We start from the raw sequence: 16162 nt of genomic DNA on the forward strand, positions 1-16162 counted from the left end.
AAACGCAGGATAGTCGGGGAGAAGAAGAAAGTACAGGAGTGCTGGGAGGTGATAAGGACTAGGCTAGGCAGAGAAATGGAGCTGCAAAGGATATTACCAATTAATAATTAATATTAAAAACAACAGTGTATATGCATTTATGTGCTTTTATGCAGCATGCTTACGTAAACTCATTGAAATCTGTGTTTTTATGTTTAAATGATATAAAACTGCTTTTCTCTTTTCTTTTGTACATGTTTGGTGCTTTTAAAGGTCAAATATTGACTCAGTCACCAAATGACCTATTTTCTCATGTTTTTTAGCGCTGTGTTGCATTTTACTGATATATTTTCATGATCTTTGTTTTTTTTATAACCATTTGATAATATCTCTGTCACAGACTGCCAGGGCAGACCGCGTGGAGTGAGTAGAGGACCCAAGAGCAGACAGAGGCAAGGGGACAAAACTGGACTTAAGAAAAGGCGAGCCTTTATTTAGGGCTGAAAAGTCACAGAAAAAAACAAAGAATCTGAGGGAAAACCTGAACATAGACCGGGTAACTATGACTCTTACTGTGATTTTATACTATAACTAAACAACATAAACTATGACTTACTAGGACTTGACTGGGAAACCGTGACAAGGAGTAGGGGAGATAACACAGACGACATGACACTGAACACAGCAAGACTGAGGACTACATACACACATGAGGTGATCAGAGGAAGTGGAGACACGTGAGGACACAGCTGACTAGAATGAAACATAATGACAACACAGGAGAGAGTAAAACTAAATGCAGTGAAAAAAGAACACCAGACTCTTTCAAAATAAAACAGGAAACACAGTGACATAGACATGAAACAAACTTGACAACAAGAGCCACACAGACATGACACATGACAGGTAGCAGCAGACAGCCCATCCTGATGCTTTTCTCATCCTGGCTGGGGATTTCAATCATGCAGACTTAAAGTGCGTGTTTCCAAAAATACAACAACACATTGACTTTCCAACAAGGGGAAATAACACACTGGACTTTGTTTACACCACCGAGAGAGGAGCTTACAAAGCTTTTCCCCTCCCCCACCTCGGCGCCTCAGACCATATCACTGTCATGCTAATGCCTGCCTACAGACCGCTCGTTAAAGTCACCAAATCGGTTCGTAAGCAGATAAAAGTGTGGCCAGAAGGGTCTTCAGAGGCTTTACAGGACTGCTTCAACACCACAGACTGGAACATGTTTAAGCAGGCTGCCACCTATAACAACACCACTGACCTCCAGGAGTACGCAGAGACTGTTACTGCCTACATCAACAAGTGTATTGAGGATGTAACAGTCACGAAAACCATAACTGTCCGGGCCAATCAAAAACCATGGATGACAGGAGAGGTCTACAGGCTGCTGAAAGCTCGGAATGTTGCCTTCAGAGATGGAGACGAGGCAAGCCTGAGGACAGCTAGGGCCAACCTTTCCCGTGGCATCAGAGAGGCTAAGAGACAGTACTCCAGGAAAATATCGCATCACTTCAAAGACAGCAGAGACTCACGGAGCCTGTGGCGGGGCATTCAGACCATCACAGATTACAAGCCCCCACCACAGACCTGTGATAGCACTATCCCCCTGCTGAACGAGCTGAACACTTTCTTTGCTCGCTTTGAAGTCCAAAACAGCACCACTGCACAGAAGACCCCACCCCCTCCTGGTGACCAGGTGATGACTCTGTCCCCGGACAGCGTGAGGAGATCCCTCAGCAGGATCAATGCACGTAAAGCTCCGGGTCCTGACAACATTCCTGGTCGTGTACTGAGAGACTGTGCAGTGGAACTCACTGATGTCTTCACAGACATCTTCAACATATCACTCATCCAGGCTGTCGTCCCCACATGTTTTAAAGCCACCACAATCATTCCGGTTCCAAAAAAGTCATCTCCCTCCTGCTTTAATGACTACCGTCCTGTTGCACTTACTCCCATCCTGATGAAGTGCTTCGAACGACTAGTCATGCAACACATCAAGACTGTCCTGCCCCCCTCCCTGGATCCCTTCCAGTTTGCGTATCGGCCCAACCGCTCAACCGATGATGCCATCTCCACTGCACTCCACTCAGCACTCACACACCTGGACAAAAAAGACTCATATGTTCGAATGCTGTTCATAGATTTCAGTTCAGCATTCAACACTATAATCCCCCAACAGCTCACTCAAAAACTGGTCCAGCTGGGGCTCAACACCTCACTGTGCAACTGGCTGTTGGATTTCCTCACCGGAAGACCTCAAACAGTACGGGTCGGCAGTAACACATCCAGCACCATCATTTTAAACACGGGGGCCCCGCAGGGATGTGTGCTGAGCCCCCTCCTCTTCACTCTGCTGACCCATGACTGCACTCCATCATACAGCTCCAACCTCTTCATCAAGTTTGCGGACGACACAACGGTGGTGGGTCTCATTAGCAACAGGGATGAGACCGACTACAGAAGTGAGGTGAGACGCCTGGCCACGTGGTGTGCTGACAACAATCTCTCTCTGAATGTGGAGAAGACGAAGGAGATTGTTGTGGACTTCAGGAGAATGCACACCCAACATGCTCCTCTGACCATTGACGGAGCGTCTGTGGAGAGAGTGAGCAGCACCAAGTTCTTGGGTGTGCACATCACAGAGGATCTCTCCTGGACGTACAACACCACAGCACTGGCCAAGAAATCACAGCAGCGTCTCTTCTTTCTCCGCAAACTAAGAAGAGCAGGAGCACCAGCCCCCATCTTGCACACTTTCTACAGAGGCACCATCGAGAGCATCCTGTCGAGCTGCATCACTGTGTGGTTTGGAGCCTGCAATGCGTCCTGTCACAGAACCCTCCAACGCATAGTGAGAGCTGCAGAGAGGATCATTGGTGTCTCTCTCCCCTCCCTCCAGGACATTTACAGCACCCGTCTCACTAAAAAAGCCCTTTGCATAGCGGCTGATCCCACGCACCCAATGCAAAGCTTCTTCAAGCTGCTGCCGTCGGGGAGGAGACTGCGGAGTCTCCAGGCCAGGACCAGCAGGCTGAAGGACAGCTTCATCCATCAGGCTGTCAGGAAGCTTAACTCCCTCCCGATTCTGCCCCCTCTCCCCTCTCTCCTCCACGGTCTCACTGAACTCTGTCACACACACTCACACACACACACTCTCTGACTCACTCACTGGCCTGCACCAGTTACCAGTCACTTTGTGGAGCATTGGACTGCCATTACCTCATAAGACTTTGTGTTACACTATCTCATACCGTACATTACCAAATCTCCATTTGCACTATTTGCCTATTTGCACTACTCTGCCTGGTTTGCACTCAATGTCATTTACCCTTATATTGTATATTGTATAGCTTTCTTGTTATATGTAAAATTGTATTATATTATTTAATTTTTTTTACTTTAAAATATTTTACTTGCATTTTTAATCACTCTTATATTTAAATGTTCATTTTCTATTTTATCTAGGGATTGAGAGTAACGAAGTTTCTATTCTCTGTATGTCCTGTACATGTGGCAGAATTGACAATAAAGTTGACTTTGACTTTGACTTTGAGGTAGGCGCACGAACCAGGGAGACTGAGTACAGGGGGAGATGACAAAAGGAATTTAAAAAACAAAGGACTAAACAGCAACCTGGAAATTAACTAGACGAGCCAAACCGAAACTAGAACATCAATGAATACAAAATGATACATTAAAAACCCACATACTAGGTCACACAACCCAGTACCATGACAATCTCTGGAGTAGGTGACACTCAAGGGGATAATTTTCTTTGGAAGAAGAGTCATATCAGCGATCTATGAAACGCCCCTTTGTAATTGGTCAGATGCTGGCAGTTCCTTCCCTTTCATGTGAACGTGCTGAGAAAACCCTGAAATGACTTCATGATAACCGTTTAGGGTAAATTCAGCATATGGGTATGCTGAAATTGCTTCCTGGATTAGGGCCTTGGTCAAGTCGTTGTTAGAGTACAAATGAACCAAACTTTAACTAAAGAACTCAAAGAGCACAGCTTGTCCCAAAGTGAAAGGGCTATACTAAAACGTTGATGTTTTATGATGTTTTTATCACAGTATGCTGACGCCAGTCTGCTTTGATAACAACAGCTGATTAGGTTTTGAATTAATATTTGATTATCTTTCCACTGAGGTGAGGACTTTGTAATTGTTCTGTTTGCTTGTTTGTGTGTTTGAAATATAGCACTCACAGCTTTCAAGACAGTGTGTTGAAATTTAGAGTGATGGTATATACCAATAACAGCTCAAGCTGATTTCATTTTGTTTAAATCTGTGAAAACTTCTTCATGGATTTTCTTCAAACTTCGCAACAACAAACTAGGCCTTGGAGGACTTTGACCTTAATTGTTTGGTCAAAGTTGACTTTAGAAATTTATTTTTTCATGAAACCAGATTATAAAAGGGCATGGAGAGAGCTGCACAACACACTTGCCGATGGCGCGATATGGCAGCCTCGCTTCTGTCAGTCTGCCCCAGGACAGCCGTGGCTACAACTGTAGCCTCCACCAGTGTGTGAATGTGAATGAATAGTGGAATTGTAAAGCGCTTTGGGCGCCTAGAAAAGCGCTATATAAATGCAATCCACTATTAACTATTTTTAGAAACAAAGCACTCAGATATCACAATGATATCATAATGTTTGGCATGAATCATACATTGCATGAATAAAAATGAACTTTTACAGCTTATAGAAGCCGAAGATTTCAGCCAATAAGATGTCATAGCATATCATATCAAATGTACAGTGGGGCAAAAAGTATTTAGTCAGCCACCGATTGTGCAAGTTCCCCCACCTAAAATGATGACAGAGGTCAGTAATTTGCACCAGAGGTACACTTCAACTGTGAGAGACAGAACGTGAAAAAAAAAAAAATCCATGAATCCACATGGTAGGATTTGTAAAGAATTTATTCGTAAATCAGGGTGGAAAATAAGTATTTGGTCAATAACAAAAATACAACTCAATACTTTGTAACATAACCTTTGTTGGCAATAACAGAGGTCAAACGTTTACTATAGGTCTTTACCAGGTTTGCACACACAGTAGCTGGTATTTTGGCCCATTCCTCCATGCAGATCTTCTCGAGAGCAGTGATGTTTTGGGGCTGTCGCCGAGCAACACGGACTTTCAACTCCCGCCACAGATTTTCTATGGGGTTGAGGTCTGGAGACTGGCTAGGCCACTCCAGGACTTTCAAATGCTTCTTACGGAGCCACTCCTTTGTTGCCCGGGCGGTGTGTTTTGGATCATTGTCATGTTGGAAGACCCAGCCTCGTTTCATCTTCAAAGTTCTCACTGATGGAAGGAGGTTTTGGCTCAAAATCTCACGATACATGGCCCCATTCATTCTGTCCTTAACACGGATCAGTCGTCCTGTCCCCTTGGCAGAAAAACAGCCCCATAGCATGATGTTTCCACCCCCATGCTTCACAGTAGGTATGGTGTTCTTGGGATGCAACTCAGTATTCTTCTTCCTCCAAACACGACGAGTTGAGTTTATACCAAAAAGTTCTACTTTGGTTTCATCTGACCACATGACATTCTCCCAATCCTCTGCTGTATCATCCATGTGCTCTCTGGCAAACTTCAGACGGGCCTGGACATGCACTGGCTTCAGCAGCGGAACACGTCTGGCACTGCGGGATTTGATTCCCTGCCGTTGTAGTGTGTTACTGATGGTGACCTTTGTTACTTTGGTCCCAGCTCTCTGCAGGTCATTCACCAGGTCCCCCCGTGTGGTTCTGGGATCTTTGCTCACCGTTCTCATGATCATTTTGACCCCACGGGATGAGATCTTGCGTGGAGCCCCAGATCGAGGGAGATTATCAGTGGTCTTGTATGTCTTCCATTTTCTGATGATTGCTCCCACAGTTGATTTTTTCACACCAAGCTGCTTGCCTATTGTAGATTCACTCTTCCCAGTCTGGTGCAGGTCTACAATACTTTTCCTGGTGTCCTTCGAAAGCTCTTTGGTCTTGGCCATGGCGAAGTTTGGAGTCTGACTGTTTGAGGCTGTGGACAGGTGTCTTTTATACAGATGATGAGTTCAAACAGGTGCCATTCATACAGGTAACGAGTGGGGGACAGAAACGCTTCTTACAGAAGACGTTACAGGTCTGTGAGAGCCAGAGATTTTCCTTGTTTGAGGTGACCAAATACTTATTTTCCACCCTGATTTACGAATAAATTCTTTACAAATCCTACCATGTGAATTCATGGATTTTTTTTTCACATTCTGTCTCTCACAGTTGAAGTGTACCTCTGGTGCAAATTACTGACCTCTGTCATCATTTTAGGTGGGGGAACTTGCACAATCGGTGGCTGACTAAATACTTTTTTGCCCCACTGTGTTTGTATACACATTTCAAGACCAAAGTATACCAAAGTGCTTTCCAGTAAAACCGTGATACAGACAAAATCACAATATAAAATATAAATTAGAGATATAAAATAATTACATAATATAAATGCAGAGCCAGATAAAAATCACACTAATTAGCCTCAAATGCCAGGCTAAACAAGATGTTTTTAGACGTGATTTAATAGGTTGAATAGAATCTTATGCACAAATGTCAAGAGGAAGATTATTCCTTAATTTGGGTGCGGCAATGGCAAAGGCACGGTCTCCTCTGATCTTCAGCCGAGACCTAGGTTGCACTAAGAGAAGTTGACCCGATGATCTTAGTGCTCTCCTATACAGACAGATGAAATCTGCTAAGAAATCAGGTGCCATATTATTTAGGATTTTATAAGTAGACAATGAGATTTAAAATCGATTTGATATTTGATAGGAAGCCAATGTAAGTTGGCTAAAACAGGAGTGATGGAATCATACCTTCTAGTGCCGGTTAAGAAATGTGCTGCAGCATCTTGGACCAACTGGAATCGCTGAAGGAGGGAAGATTGGAGGCCCAAATAAAGAGAGTTACATTAATCTAGTCTTGAAGTGATGAATGCATGAATAAGTTTCTCCAGATCTTTGCGTGGTATATAAGGTTTAGCCTTAGAAATTTGGCGTAGTTGATGGAAGCTAGTTTTTACCACAGTAGACACCTGTTTATCCAGTTTGAAGGAACTATCCATAAAAACTCCAAGATTCCTAACAGCATCAGTGAGGTGAACAGAAACAGGCCCGAGTGTGCCAGTCAGTTGTCCCAGAAAATATTTCTATCAAAAACAATAATTTCCGTCTTCTTTTCATTTAGAGTAAGAGAGTTATACGATAACGAGTCTTTGAAATCCCTCCAACAATTAAACAGAGGATGTAGTGAAGATGAAACATCCCCAGTCAAGTGGAGGTAGATTTGAATATCATCAGCACAGCAATGAAAAGAATCAGAAACTTTATTGTCATTGTCATGAGAACAACGAAATTAAGAATGGTCCCCGATCATTGCATCATCCCTAGCAATATCAAAATATAAATAAAACAATAAAATTCAATAAATAAAATAGATAGAATACTTAAAATACTAATAAGATATAACAGTAAAACATTCACATACATTCCCACACACATGCTTCAGACCGTGCATAGATTAACACAAGAGTGGCGTGATGGACATTTTTTTGTAGTATTCAGATGTGTTATTGCAGTAATGTCAAAAGAGACATTATGGACCTTTATGGCAAACATGCACCCTCGTAGCAGCATTGTAGACAGACCCACATGGACCACAGTGCTCTGTACTGCTTCACAAAAAACAGTGAGTGATGTCATGATGTCCATCTTTCACAAACAGTCTCTGGTTTCAGTGTTAATGTTCAACAGGTTCAGGTGACTATAGACAGATTTATCGTGAAATTTATAGTGAGGAGGAGAGGCTCCACTTCCTGATTACAATGAACACACAGTAAAATAAACACACACACACACACTGCTTTTTTTTTTTTTTTTAAAAAACAACAACAACAACAACAGCTGGAGATGAATCATAAACAGTTGGTGGCATAAATCAATGTTTAAACTAAGATTAACACTGCTACTTTTACAGAGGTTACTGTGTTCAATCATTCTATGAGAGCTTCAGATTCTCCCCTCATTGAGAAAAAAACAGAAAAGTTAATCATATCCATCTTGGCACTTCACAGAAGATATTCTTAATCTTAAGAGTTCCACTTCTTGGCCAAAATATTTAAAGTTTTAGAGAGAAACAAACATTCAATAAAAAATTACAGCCATCATACTTGACTTCTAAATAAAACTTAAATATAAATCTCTATGCATAATTGAAATTCTGTTTCAGGTTCCCCAGAATCCCTCCAAATTGAAAAATGACCTGATTGTGGTTGCATGAACTCCATGGATTTTATTCCAGACTGCAACTCAACAACAGAGCAAGATCTCATCTTCTGAAGTTCTGATGAGGTTGAGAGTCGATGAGCAGTCTCATTAAGCAAATCAAGATCCCCCTTGATCCTTTACCCTGCAGATGAACTGCTTTCACTGGATGTGTTTAACAGAAGAATTCTGTTTCCTGGACAGTTTGCTGGGACTTTTTTTTATTATCATGTAATGATTTCCTGAAATATTTCCAGGGTATCTGAAAATTTCAAGCTATGATAATTAATTTATTCATAACTTCTGCTAATTTTCTCCACTATTATAACCCGAACATTTGATGCCACTTGACCCAGATTGCCACTGCGATCAAGTACCTGGATTCTCACCCAGTTGCTGCAGGGAGCAACCAACTTGTCTCAAACCCCAACACCACAGTGACAGGTTTGCCATTGACACCACACGGACCTCGAATCATTAATGAACAGCCCGTGTAATTTTATTTCTTCTATTGTTCATATTTCCTGTAACTGTCACGGTACTGGGTCATGTGACCCAGTGTTTGAGTTTTAGGTATTTTTGTATTCATTTTCGATCTAGTTAATTTCTAGGTTGCTGTTTAGTCAGCTGACAGGTATCGACAGGCCAAGCGGAATGCGGCTCGGGCAGTGGCTGAAGCAAAAACTCGGGTGTGGGAGGAGTTCGGAGAGGCCATGAAAAAGACTTTCAGACTGCCTCGAAGAGATTCTGGCAAACCGTCAGACGTCTCAGGAGGGGAAAGCGGTGCTCTACCTGCACTGTGTATAGTGCTGGCGGAGCGCTGCTGACGTCGACTGAGAAAATTGTCAGGCGGTGGAAGGAATACTTCGAGGACCTCCTTAATCCCACTGACACGTCTTCCGAGGAGGAAGCAGAGTCTGGGGATGAGGGGAATGACCCGCCAATTTCCGGGGGCGAGGTCACTGAGGCAGTTAAACAACTCCTTGGTTAGAGCCCCTGGTGTTGATGAGGTCCGCCCCGAGTTCCTGAAGGCTCTGGACGTTGTAGGGCTGTCCTGGTTGACACGCCTCTGCAATGTTGCGTGGAGATCAGGGGCAGTACCTGTGGACTGGCAGACCGGGGTGGTGGTCCCCATCTTTAAGAAAGGGGACCGGAGGGTGTGTTCCAACTACAGGGGGATCACACTCCTCAGCCTCCCTGGGAAAGTCTATGCCAGGATGCTGGAAAGGAGAGTTCGTCTGTTAGTCGAACCTCGGATACAGGAGGAACAATGCGGTTTTCGTCCTGGTCGCGGAACACTGGACCAGCTCTTTATCCTCTCCAGGATACTTGAGGGTGCATGGGAGTTTGCCCAACCAGTCTACATGTGTTTTGTGGAGAAGGCATTCGACCGTGTCCCTCGGGGTGTCCTGTGGGAGGTGTTGCGGGAATATGGGGTGTCTGGCCCATTGCTACGGGCCATTCGATCCCTATACAACCGTTGCAAGAGCTTGGTTCGCATTGCCGGCAATAAGTCGGACTCGTTCCTGGTGGGTGATGGGCTCCGCCAGGGCTGCCCTTTGTCTCCGGTTCTGTTCATAATTTTTATGGACAGGATTTCTAGGCGCAGCCAAGTGGCGGAGGGCTTTCGCTTTGGTGGCCTCAGAATCTCATCTCTGATTTTTGCAGATGATGTGGTTCTGTTGGCTTCATCGGGTGAGGGCCTCCAGCTCGCACTGGAACGGTTCGCAGCCGAGTGTGAAGCAGCGGGAATGAGGATCAGCACCTCCAAATCTGAGGCCATGGTTCTCAGCCGGAAAAGGGTGCAGTGCCCACTCCGGGTCGGGGATGAGTTCCTGCCCCAAGTGGAGGAGTTCAAGTATCTCGGGGTCTTGTTCGCGAGTGATGGGAGAAGGGAGCCGGAGATCGACAGACGGATTGGGGCTGCAGCTGCAGTAATGCGGACGCTGCACCGGTCCGTCGTGGTGAAGAGGGAGCTGAGTGTAAAAGCGAAGCTCTCAATTTACCGGTCGATCTACGTCCCTACCCTCACCTATGGCCACGAGCTGTGGGTAGTGACCGAAAGAACGAGATCGCGGATACAAGCGGCAGAAATGAGCTTCCTCCGAAGGGTGGCTGGCCTCTCCCTTAGAGATAGGGTGAGAAGTTCGGCCATCCGGGAGGGGCTCAGAGTAGAGCAGCTGCTGCTCCACATCGAAAGGAGCCAGCTGAGGTGGTTCGGGCATCTGACAAGGATGCCCCCTGGGCGCCTCCTGGGTGAGGTGTTCCAGGCATGTCCCACCGGGAGGAGGCCCCGGGGCAGACCCAGGACACGCTGGAGAGATTATATCTCTCGGCTGGCCTGGGAACACCTTGGTATTCCCCCGGATAAGCTGGAGGAGGTGGCTGGGGAGAGGGAGGTCTGGGCCTCTTTGCTTAAGCTGCTGCCCCCGCGACCCGGCCCCGGACAAAGCGGATGAAGATGGATGGATGTTTAGTCCTTATTTTTTAGTTGTTTCTGTCATCTCCCCCTGTACTCAGTCTCCCTGGTTCCTATGTGTCATGTTTCTTGTCTATGCGGTTAAGTTCATGTCATGTTTTATCTCCATGTCTATGTCTCCGTGTTTCCTGTTTTATTTTGGAAGAGTCTGGTGTTCTTTGTTCATTGTAGCTAGTGTTACTCTCCTCTGTATTGTCATTATGTTTCATTCTAGTCAGCTGTGTTCTTATGTGTCTCCACTTCACCTGATCACCTCATGTGTATGTTTAAGTCCTCAGTCTTCCTTTGTTCGTTGTCGCGTCGTCTGTGTACTTCCCCTCTAGTCAAGTTAAGTGTTTTTCAGGATTCTGTGCAGTTCATGTTTGTCATTTGGTTTATGTTGTTTTTCATGCAGCCGCACGATGAGGTTCCGTGCAGGTCATGTTCATGTCTGTTTTCGTCACGCCATTTGGTTCACAGTTTCCATGCATCTGCACAGCATTCTGTTCACGGTAATCATAGTTATTCCTTTCAGTCAGGTTAGTGTTTTTCCAGTTTAGGTTTTTGGTTAGTTGCAGTCTCTGTCCCTGTTATGTTTTGTCTACTCCCTTCTGCATCAGCCCAAATAAAGGCTCGCTTTCAGTTTAAGTTCACTCCTGTCTCCTCGCCTGTGTTCGCGCCTGGGTCAACCACACACACTCTCCACACGGTCTGCCCCCGCTGGCTGTGACAGTACGACGTGACCAGTATGGACCCAGCGGACAGTACGGATGGGATTGGGGAGGAGCTGCAGCGGATCAGCCGGATCATGACACGCATCTGCGGGTGCGCGGACCCTAAAGTGGTGTCCACTGGATTGGCGACCATAGACGCCATCCTCCGGAAAGAGCCGCAGCTCCACCAGTTTCCTCAGCTTATTGAGATGTTTGACTCTCTGGGCCCCCTTAAGGAGGAGCTTCGGGCTCGTGCGCTGGCCCAGAGGGTATTGAATGCAGACTCAGCACCCATGACCCCACCCAATGAGCGGGAGTCGTCATTCCTGCCTCGTGAACCGGAGGCGGTCAGAGTCGGAATGCTGAGTCTCACCACCGACCCGCCATCGGCTCACGTTTCACCAGCTTCCGCGTCTTTGCCACAGTCTAGCCGCACAGCGCGGCGCACAGAGATGACGGAAGCCATAGACTTCGGTGAGGAGGAGCGGCAGCAGGTGTTACGGGCTTATCGGGAGGAAGAGCTCTGATGGAAGCCCTGGCTCCTTCTCGACGAGGAGCTCCCACCCATCGCCCCGCCTCGGACCAGCCGCTCACCTTCACCCCCCTCGTGAGGACTTCTCTTCTCCGGCCGCTTGCCTGGCGAGGAGGTGGGCGGAGGAGGAAGAGTCGGTCCCCGCCGTTAATACCGTCGCACTCATGGCCGCTCCTAGGAAGAAGCGGCGTCTGCGGCGTCGTCGCTCCATGCAGCCGCCACAGCCTCTCCAGAACGAGGCAATACAGAGACAGAGTTTCAACCAGGAGGCTCCCTTTCCACCAGAGATTGGCTGTAGGTGAGTGCTCAGACAACAATGAGTTTATTTATCCAATTTGTGACTGCAAGGAAAATGTGTGTGAGTCAGCTATAGCCAGCTCTGGTGGGGTTATAAACGTCCCGGAAACTAGTCCTGGACATGTAAATCATGCTTCCATAGACAATCTTGTCATTAATGTAGCTCATGTGGCCGAGTGGGCTGCTTGTGAATCTGAAACCTCGTCACAGGCCGAGACTGAAGAGACAGTGTGTTACCTACCTGTGACAGAAGAAACCAACTGTATCCAGAGGCCAGGGAGTTTTGAAACCAGTACTGCTTTAACCATTAACACACTCTCTGGGGACTCTGAGACTATTAAGGATAATTCTGAGTCTCGAAATCCTGTTCTAACAGGTTTGAGCCTGCCGTTATTCCTGCGTCCTCTGAGGGAGAGTCTTATCTGTCCGGCCCACAAGCTGGCTGGAGACCCACAGGTGTGTTCTGCTGTATACGTGAACCAAGACACTGCAACTGGTTCCGGGGCCTGTAATGAAGTAAGTTCTGCCTATGTTGCCAAGACACAGCAAGGAAATACTGAGTATACTTGTATACTTCTACAACTGTGCCATCAGCAGCGTTCTGACGTATGGATTTCTAGTGCGGTTCCCCAGCTGCACCAAGGCCGATCAGCAAGCACTCCAGCGGGTGGTGAAAGAAGCTGGCAGAATTATTGGAACAAGTCTGCCAGAGATTAGTAATATCTTCCCCACTCGCTGTCTGAGGAGGGTGCACAGTATCCTGCGGGACCAACATCACCCTGCGCGCCACCTTTTCCACCTGCTGCCCTCAGGGAGAAGGTACAGGTCTATACAGGCCAGAACATCCAGACTGGCCAACAGCCTGTATCCACAGGCTGTGAGGCTCCTGAACTCTCTGCCCCCCTCTCACGGACAATAACCATATCCAACTTCTTAATAGCAATGAACTGGTCTGCATTGGTGCATCATATCTTTATTCTCTTTCCCCCTCCTGCCCCCCCCCCCCCCCCCCCCTCTTTCTTAAATAGATAACTATCATATCTGACATCATATCTCACAGTACAATAATGTTGAATGGGTTGCATTGTTGTACTTTGTCATGTTTCTCAGGTCTTTGTCTGAATTTCTTATGAACATTACTTGTCATGTTCTCATGTTGTTGCTAAGGATTGTCTTATTGCACTGGAGTCACACTGGGTTAAATATTTACACTTGGGTTTTAAGTATTTATTATTTTCTTCATTATTTTATTTACGGGTTGTACGGAAGCCCCAAACGCAATTTCATTGCTCTTTGACAATGACAATAAATACTTAATAATAATATAAGACTGCCAGTTTACAGTTATGTTCTTAATATTTGTAAGAGCCCTGAGCAAGAAGAAGCTGTCTTTTACAACAAAATTTATTTGTTTCTCAAATGAAAACTGCTATCAAAGAACATCCATCCATCCATCTTCTTCCAGTAATCCGGGGCCGGGTCGCGGGGGCAGCAGCCCAAGCAAAGAAACCCAGACCTCCCTCTCCCCAGCCATCCTCCAGCTTGTCCGGGGGAACACCAAGGCGTTCCCAGGCAAACCGAGAGATATAATTTCTGCTGCGTGTCCTAGGTCTGCCCCGGCATCCTTGTGAGATGTCCGAACCAGCTCGACTGGCTTCGATGTGAAGGAGCACCGACTCTACTCTGAGCCCATCCTGGATGGCCAAACTTCTCACCCTATCTCTAAGGGAGAGGCCAGCCACCCTTCAGAGGGAGCCAATTTCCGCCACTTGTATGCGCGATCTCGTCCTTACGGTCACTACCAACAGCTCATGACCATAGTTGAGGGTAGGAATGTAGATCGACCGGTAAATTGAGATCTTCGCTTTTACACTCAGCTCTCTCTGAGACCGGTACAGCGTCCACCTCACTGCAGCCGCAGCACCAATCCGTCTGTCGAGCTCCCGCTCCCTTCTCTTGTTAACCGTGAACAAGACGCAGAGATACTTAAAATCTTCCACTTGGGGCAAGAACTCATAGGCACTCCACCGTTTTCTGGCTGAGGACCATGGCCAAAGTTTTGGAGGTGCTGATTCTCATTCCCACCACTTCACACTCTGCTGCGAACCATTCCAAGGTAAACTGGAGGCAATCACCCGATGAAGCCAACAGAACCGCATCATCCACGAAAGCAGAGATGAGATTCTGATACCACCCACGTAAAAGGCTTCCGCCACTTGGAGCCCCCAAAGATTGGTGGGTCATCCCCTTGGTCCCAGACTCTGCTTCCTCCACAGAAGACATGCTAGTGGGATTAAGGAGGTCCTCGAAATATTCCTTCCACCGCCCGACAATTTTCTCAGTCGAAGTTGGCAGCACTCCACCCACTCTACCTGCACTATACACAGTGCAGGTAGAGCACTGCTTTCCCCTCCGGAGTCGCCCGACGGTTTGCCAGAATCTCTTCGAGGCAGTCTGAAAGTCTTCTTCCATGGCATCCATGAACTCCTCCCACACTTTTAGAGAGTCTGTAGAATTCATTTTAAGAGGAAAGTAGATTTGAGAATCATTGGCATAACAGTGAAATGAGATTCCATGTTTCCTGAAAATAGAGCCTAATGGGAGCATGTAAAGGGAAAAGGGTACTAGGCCCAGGTTAGATCCTTGAGGGACCCCACATGTAAGGGGGGTGGATGTGGTGATGAAGAGCCACCAAACCTGACAGAATTATTGCACGCTGTCAATTGATATGGAGTCCGTAATTTGTCAATATCTGACAAGCACGCCAACCACAGGGACAACAGCAGCCATGGGAGCAGGGGACATGCAGCTGATTGACCCAGAATTTATACAGGTCGTTAAGTCTGACATCACTAGCCGTGTCTGGGCCTAAACTGCGCTGCAGGTCCATATATCAAACGATCACTATGGCATTACTGAGAGTTGAAAAACTGTCTAAAGCCTTTCATCTTTAATAAAATGATCAGCGTTCTGCTCTACCAGGTGTAACAATTGAGTTTAACATCCAGGCATCCATGAAAACGGAATTTATGACATTTAACAGAGTTAGAAGTTAGCAGGAAGTTAGCTCGCTAGCTTCTATCTAAATACAATATAGCATGTCCTGACTGCGGGGTTTTGGAAACAAATTAAAACGTACAACTCTGTTATCACTTCCAACATAAATGAAGACAGAAAACTAAACAGCAGTGACGTTTGTAGGGTTACTGAAGTTTGGCTAGCTGGTATATAATGATGTGCTACGTGACCGCTAGCGACACAGCTATGTTAGCATAATATAAACAAGCTAACTTTTTTTTCCACTCAATAAAAGTTAACGTGAGTGTTCTCGGTGGTCAGAAACAAATGTAATCGCATGGCAGGATGCTGTAAACGGACCAAACTTCAGTCAGGAGAACAACTGAGATAATCCATCCACAATACGAGGTTAGTCATTCATATACTGCTGCATGGGCTGGGCTGTAGTTACATCCTAAGGTTTTAAAAACTGAGCTTAAATAAATGATTAGCGGTAATAAAAGCCGAGGGAGGTCAACAGTGATCACTGACTGTTTTAGGAGCTTTTTGAGATTAAATAGAAGAAAATACAAAACATTAAACATGTTAACAACACAAAAGCCATATTAAACGCAGACTACTTTAGGCCCGGAAGTAGGATTCGTCACGTCATCACTTAACGACCGGATAAAGGGATTCGCGGAAGTGGGGTCAGATGTTACCTTGGTTACACTTATATTCGAACATGGTGTTCGTTATGGCCAAAATGTGGTTTGCACAGAAGTTCAACAACGAAACACTGCTCGGGTTCAGATCCCAGAGGCCGTTCCTCCCAATCATACCCCCTCCAGGTCTCACTATCA

The sequence above is a fragment of the Diplotaxodon limnothrissa genome, linkage group LG7, assembly GCF_057381915.1.
Source record: "Diplotaxodon limnothrissa isolate DT_005_m linkage group LG7, D_limnothrissa_male_GT1.1, whole genome shotgun sequence".
NCBI classification, from domain to species: domain Eukaryota; kingdom Metazoa; phylum Chordata; class Actinopteri; order Cichliformes; family Cichlidae; genus Diplotaxodon; species Diplotaxodon limnothrissa.